Source organism: Mytilus trossulus, chromosome 2, assembly GCF_036588685.1.
Source record: "Mytilus trossulus isolate FHL-02 chromosome 2, PNRI_Mtr1.1.1.hap1, whole genome shotgun sequence".
In the NCBI taxonomy this organism is placed as follows: Eukaryota; Metazoa; Mollusca; class Bivalvia; order Mytilida; family Mytilidae; genus Mytilus; species Mytilus trossulus.
This window is the reverse complement of record NC_086374.1, coordinates 96421342-96429452: the sequence shown is the minus strand read 5'-3', so window position 1 is coordinate 96429452 and position 8111 is coordinate 96421342.

Genomic DNA, 8111 nt, shown 5'->3' with positions numbered 1-8111 from the left:
ATATTAATTTATTAGTGGCTGGTAAACGCACATCTAGTATATCCAACTGTGAGTTATATCATTATATCAATGACATGTAGTGAGTGACTGTAATATTTTTTCTGTTTGTGAAAAAATAACATTAAAAGTGTGACACACACTGGACAACCCCTGTAGCGAGTTATTTCGAAGTATGCACTACATCTTTGATTTTATTTCGAAAAAAAAAAAATATTAGTTATTAGCGAGAGAAATTTATGTATAACTGAAAAAATATATTACACCCGGGTTTTCGATATCACAAACTAGCAAAAACATATACTAAATTTTATCATCGGTATAAGGAAATAACTCGTTAATATAACTCAACATGCAGTTTTGAACGTTCAGGTATTTCAAATTCAATCTTTTATGGTGATAAAATTATTTCTATGAGCTGATAGACAAAACAGTTTCAGTCAATCAGAAGACACGTTTCATCACAAATTAAATTATTCGTAAACAACATTTATCTTCCTGTCTTCCTCTACTTCGTTTATCTTTATTTGTATCCTCTAAACGGAGTTTTAATGTTATGCTATTATTTCAGAAAAAGGGAGAAGGTTTGGAACCATTCAATGTTTAATCCCGCTGCAAATGTCTGCACTTGTCCTAAGTCAGGAATCTGATGTACAGTAGTTGTCGTTTGTTTATGTAATTTATACGTGTTTCTCGTTTCTCGTTTTTTCTTAAATAGATAAGACCGTTGGTTTTCCCGTTTGAATGGTTTTACTCTAGTCATTTTGGGCCCTTAAAAGCTTGCTGTTAGGCGTGAGCCAAGGCTCCGTGTTGAAGGCCTCACAATGATTTCCTTTTTTAAATTGCTATGTGGATGGAGAGTTATCATTGGCACTTACATTACATCTTCCTATATCTCTTTTGAGAATGGCACGTCGTTGAACTACTATTGCCTATAATTTCTCTCTTTGTTTTCAATTCTCAGTGGACATTAAAAAATCTCTTATCGGATTGAATTTACATCACCATTTTTAACCCTTTATGAACGGTATAACAGGTTGCTATTTACATAATGCCTACCTGCAAGCCACTGTTATATAGAGTCTAATGTAGTGGTTGTTATCTATTAGATTAATTGGATTCATTGCTTGTGTTGTTGGAATATGTAAAAAAAAATACCAATAGAATAATTATAACTTTATCTTCTGATCAAACATTCAAACGGTATTCGTACACAATATAATGTAAACACAAAAGCTACACCAAGTGACAAGTACTAGTTCACCACAATAAAAAAAACACCGATCATAATCTTTTTTCATGACAATTATAGGCAAGATTAAAGGTAGACATGATTTTCCTCCAATTACCTAGCTCCTTGATCATGTTCGCTAATACATTTATATAAAAATGACTATACATAAAAGTCACTTCAGTCAAATACAAATCGACCTATAAACAAATCATTGCACCATACTGAAAATAATATAATGCACAGAACATGTGGTACTTACTTAACAATTTTCGATACATAACATATCCCCAGCATTAATAGTGGAAAGGAAATGCCCTTGCAATTAACCTGTATTTGATCAGTGAGTTGCATATATATCTAAAATGCTACTCAAACTCACTTTACAAAAAAGTCTATACAAAAGAAACAGAAAATTAAAAGTTCAAATAAAATACCTTTTAAACAAGAATAAATACAAAACATAAACCAGTTGTTTAACAAAACATTCAATATCAGCTTTAAAAAGTGATAAACCCGGAGACAAAATTGGACGCCACTGAAAAAAAGCATGTCCGACTAGAAAATGATCAGACTTCAAATCGCCAATTAACGCCAGGAACTCTTCATACACAGTACTGTTAGTTTTTAAAGTACACTGAAACGGTCAGTTTTTAGCATTACCCGAACATCAAAAATAAAGCATTGCTCCTCTTTTCAAATAGAAAGGCTTTCCGATTATTTGAAAGATCAAGAGATAGTAAAATGTGTTGTATTGAAGGGCGATAAATCACCTTGATATATTTGTTTTCCAGTTATTTTAGCTTAAAATCATATGATTGTATTCCAATATAAAGATTAAATTAATCCATCATCGTGTTAAGATATAAATTATTTATCACTAATTAAAGGGAATTTAGAAGCATTTATAAGACTTAATTGGATATCGGCCAAAAGGGTAGAATTTTTTGTTTACTTAATACGGTATATGCTGATTCTGCACTCATAAATTCAGGTACAGGTATTTGCATTTCATTTCAAATACTTCAGGAACCATCATTAACTAAAAGGGTAAATACATATAAGCTAAACGTTTAATGCAATTGCCTTGCATGGAAACAAACAAAAAACTAGATATGTCAGAAGTCACTGTATCTATGGAGGCGATTCATATTTCTAGATGAAATATATCTTCTAGAATTGAAATTGCATTGTATTATTAATGTGATATTCAACTTTGACAAAACGTTGCTTAAACTGTTTAATAAAGTTACGATAAATCCGAATTGGCACAATAATTAAAGATAATCTTTATATGAAAGTTTATCTGAAATGATTGTACATATCTAACAAAAATTAAAAGCTTTTTACGGAATTGGAAATTTACCACTTGTTGAGTTCAATAGACGCACAATTCGATAATCAATGTCTCAATGACACTCGAGTCAAAAATATTTGACGCACAATCACATGTTAGCGTTGAAGAGCTCATAAAACAAAAATGGACCTAAATTAGATAAATACATTGATACGACAAACATCTCATCATAATATTAATGATAAGCGTTATTATGACATTCTCCACCGTTTAATTATAGTATATTTCAACAACAGAAACGTTATAATGCTTGTAAGAACATTAAACACTCGATTCGTATTTTACTCACTCAAATTAAGGATTTGGAAAGAAACTGAAATTTCAGCTTTAATAAAATGTATCATACTTGGAAATTTTATTAAAATGCGACATTAAATATTCGATACCCGAGTACATTGTGCCTCGATTTTTTGGATATGAACGTTCCTAGCAAAGATAACACCTGAAAAGAGTTTTGAATGCTGAACTATTTATAAAGTTTTATTCTCATGTTGAGATTTTGAAAGTGAAATCGAAAGATTTATGAATACATAACAAGTTTGTGAACCATATTATCGTCTTTAATAGGCAATCACTTGTTGTATAAAATATAATTTGTATGTTTCAGTATGGTCAAATCCATTTACCAATAAAAGACATGGTGCTTGATAAATTTGGAGGAAAAGCATGGAAGGAGATTTTGTAAGTGTTTCAGTGAAATGATTAATTTATTGCCAAAACTCATAAAAAAATACCAGATGTGTAATTCAGTACAGCAGAAGGATGTTCTTTCAACATAAGACTCACCAGTGGCGCTCGAATCAAAACAGTTGGAAAGGAAATAAAATATTGCAAGTTGAGAAGGATGAGTAACCGAAAATCCGGAAAAAAGAAGTTGTGCCAAATACGGTTAAAATACGCGAGGATAATTATAGTATAACTAATCGTAATATTGGAATATCAAAAATAAGACAACGCGTGACCGAACAACGCATGGATTAAACGAGTGCGCAGCACGAGTTTAATCCATAGCGGCGTTTGGTCACAAATTGTCTTATTTTTGATATTCAAATACGGCGATTAGTTATACTTTTTATTGCATTGGCTAATGGCTTTTTTTATGAAATTAATTTAGAAAATGTAAGGAACTATATGCTTTTCCTACGCATTCAAAATGTGTTTTGATCCGACGTTATCGACGTCTTGACAACGCCTATTGTTGTATGACGCCTATTGTTGTATGAGGTCAGAGAGTGAAATAACCACGTCTATTTCAAATTCACATGTGAAATTATCGGTTTTTATTTAACTGGGAAATCAATGTAATTTATACCAACCAATGTAATAAAAATAATTAATGTATTTAATATTTCAATAATTCATAAATGTTGATTTACAGAAAATAATCATATCAATGATATTTCAAGCACTTTCTGCTCTAGTGTATTTCTGAATAATTAAATATCATATAAGAGTTGAGTATAAATAATTTATTATTTCAATAAGAGGTTCATCCAAAACACTATCATCAAAGTGAGAGGGTTAGCGCTGTAAAACAAGGTTTAATCCACTATTTTCTACATTTGAAAATGCCTGTACCAAGTCACCAAAACACATCATGACTATCATTGCAACTGGTATCCTATGGAGTGAATGGTTATTTTTGCAAGCTCAGAGCAATCGAAACACAAGGATATCAACTCTAAATTTGATTTCTTTTGATTTAAAATAATGTATACGAGTAACAAGAAGTGAGTACATATACTACACTGGTTAACAGATGAACAGCAATCTACAAAATACTTCTCAGCTAAAAACTAAATAATATTTAAATCAACTTAGAAACAACCGGGGCTGAGCTAAAGTTCTCATGGTGTGCAGGCAATTGTTACATTGACACAGAAACGTATGATACTTGTTCTAGAAGAGACATTATTGATATCGAATAATCAGTTTCTATATATATAGGCGTTTGTTTTTGAAGCAGTTCAAGTTAAGTCGTCTCCGTGCCCCCAGATTTTTTTGAAAATATTGTTCAATTTCCAAAATGTTTTTCTTCTTCTCGAGTATCACAATTATTCATGTAACCTTTGACCATACTAATAATGATTCTCAACCTTTAAAAAAGAACTAAAATCAAATCGCAAAACAAATGATGATAATATTTGTTCCAGTTTCAACCGTCAGGAAGAGCTGTTTCGATGTATAAAAGAGACGAAAGATACCATAGGGACAGTCAAACTCATAAATCTAAAACAAACTGACAACGCCATGGCTAAAATGAAAAAGACAAACAGAAAAACAATAGTACACATGACACAACATAGAAAACTGAAGAATAAACAACACGAACCCCACCAAAAACTAGGGGTGATCTCAGGTGCTCTCGAAGGGTAAGCAGATCATGCTCCACATGTGGCACCCGTCGTGTTGCTTATGTGATTACATGTAAACTGTGCGCAAGAGATTTTGTCATTTCATTTATCGATACATTTAAAATGTTAAATGTACTAGTAATCTATTGACCCACACACCGAAAACAGATATATATATATATATATATACATATATAAACTATGATAAATAAGATATCTACAAAATGATATAATGTTTGAAAAGAATAGACCACGTTTAAGAGAAATAAGTCTTGGAATCTATAAAGCGTTTGGAATTATTAGTTTCATCTATGCCTTTCGAATATGAACAAATCTAAATAATCTGTGTGACTACGAAGCTTAGAATTTATTAATGGACATTGCAGACAATAATATAAAAGCGACTTTTAAGAATTGAGTCAAACGTAAAATAGCAAAAATTCCGACCTCCAAGTAAAATTTAAATTTACCAAATCAAAAGTTCGAACACATCAAACGAATGCAAAACCACCAAAACAGGTGATTGATAATTTCAAAAAAAAAATCGTCTTGTTTGTCATAGATTCTGATATGTCAAATTCGTGGAATAAGTCAAAAATAAGGCGGAAAAAGCTTTTTTTTGTTGTTCCTTTAATTTCTAGTTCTGGATAATATCTAAATGGAACCCATTCAAAAAATATAATAGAGCATCATTAGTCTTTTTGTATGTAAAATTAAAGGATCTGTCTTCTTTGATCTTCTCGTTTTCGACAAATTTCTAAAGGAACTCCGACTCATCTGAAAATAAGAAAGGTTTCGAAAGGAAAGACGTGCGTTTATTGTCTTTACCTTCAAAAGAACTATCATAATCATTATTGTATTCTTTATTCGTTATTTTTGGCTAATAAACTTGTGATTTTGCTGTTTGATTAGAAACTTCTCTTTTTGAATTTTCCTCGGAGTTCAGTATTTTTTCGTGATTTTTCTCTTTTCTCTCATGAAAATGGCGACAATTTCTTGAAAACGTATACCTATTAGTTCAACAAATATATTGCCAATGAGAAACATGTGATCACTATCATAAAAATATGCCGTATGGTACCCCAAAGCAATAAATCTGATAGCATGTGCTATCATTGTTGCATTGAAAAACATTTCAGTTTATTTCATTTAAAAGATGTTTCCATTAAACTTGGGTAATGTTGGTTAAAAAGTTTGAAAGAAATCAAAGGTTTCGACATAATTGATTTCAGAAAACGATTGAAAATCATCCAAAATATTCTTTAAAGCTTTTTGGAAACCTCATATTGTTATAATGATAGAATCAATCTAAGGGACAATTCCTTTGCAGTAAACGCAGATCAGCCTCGGCAATGTACCTTTGTTTGTAAGGAATATTGTGAAGCTAAGGTTTTCAACTACAAAAAGGTAAGCCCTCAGATCTGAAATGGTTATTGACGCCACGAAGGACTTGTGATTCGCAAAAACCTCATTGTCAAATACTAGTATTATGTTTTTGTATGTGGGACTACCTTCAAGTGCTCATTTATTCCTTATTCTTTTACAAGACACTTGTGGTAGAACGATTTACATACACAAACAATACTATTTTGAAGCTTTGTCCTTAGGAACAACATCATATTTACCATAAAGAGATAATAGACATTTCACAGCTTCTTTGTCTCTGAAAATAGACTTCGGTTGATCATTTATTCAACTCTTAAATTCGACGTTTCATCAGAGACCGGTTTGCTTTAACCCGTTCTGACAAAACGTCATATTCAACCCCTTCTCGTTTAGCCGATGCTATGGTGTAATCCTCAATTACAAGAGGGACGAAAGATACCAGAGGGACAGTCAAACTCATAAATCGAAAGATAAACTGACAATGCCATGGCTAAAAATGAAAAAGACAAACAGGCAAAAAATAGTACAAATGACACAACATAGAAAACTAAAGAATAAGCATCACGAACCCCACCAAAAACTAGGGGTGATCTCAGGTGCTCTGGAAGAGTAGGCAGGCCCTGCTCCACATGTGGCACACTTCGTGTTGCTTATGTGATAACAAATCCGGTAAAAAGTCTTATTCGTTAGGTCACATTCATGAAAGGGAAGGGAATTGTAGTTACGAATCAAGGAACATATCTGATATCATTTGTGAAACGGTTATTCCATAACGGTCAACCAACTCGTGATGGCGTCCGTAAAATTTACGAAGGGATGATTACAATTTCACCATTTGGAACTCTTTTTTGAATATCTTCCCTGTGAGCAGCAAACCTCTATCAAGAAAATCATGATAGATAATGCAAGCACGGGAATATCGTATTTATTAAGTTATGGTTCAAATGATTTATTGGGGCTCATGTTGAACTAATAGTAAGTTTAGATCTACAATAATGGCATCAGATATACTATATGAATCTATGTTGCGTATGTGCAAAGCATCGATGTAAAATATATTTAAATTAATTCATATTTACTCACCAGTTTAGAAAACAAGTATAAATATAAATATTTGATGTTCACATATCAAAGATTTTAATGCCTCATATAACCAAACAAAGGTTTAGCATGAAAAGATATTGCATATAGTATACACAGACTTCATCTCTTTGTCTTTCAGAATTGTCAGTGGTCTTGACGATGACACAGACTTTTTGGTATTCCAATCGTATCCTGATGACAAAACGTTTGCCCTACTCAGAGCAGTGAGTTCAGTATCAGGTAGGACTCAATTTGATATTGAAGAATTGATGTTAAAATCATAAATAAAAAATCCTTTTTTTCAATATTTTGATAGATTTTCATTTCGCTGATAGAATGCGATTGTAAAATACGGAAAAAATGTAGATTGATCCCTTTCTGAACGATACAACAATATTTAAAAAATAATAAGTAGATAGAGTTGAATTCAATTAACAAGACTGAGTTTTAACTCAAATATCATCAATTTCCAAATCCACCTTACTGTGAAATTTGTTTTCCCCTGACTTGTCTATTGATATTCAGTAACTGGATGTTTTCACAGGTACGCCTTACGATACAGTTCTAGAAGAATTTGGAGAATACTTTGTCCAGTACTGCTTTAGAAATGGTTATGATCAACTGTTGCGGACATTAGGAAAAGACTTTATATCATTCATCCAAAACCTAGATACTTTACATTCTTACCTCGCACGTACTTATA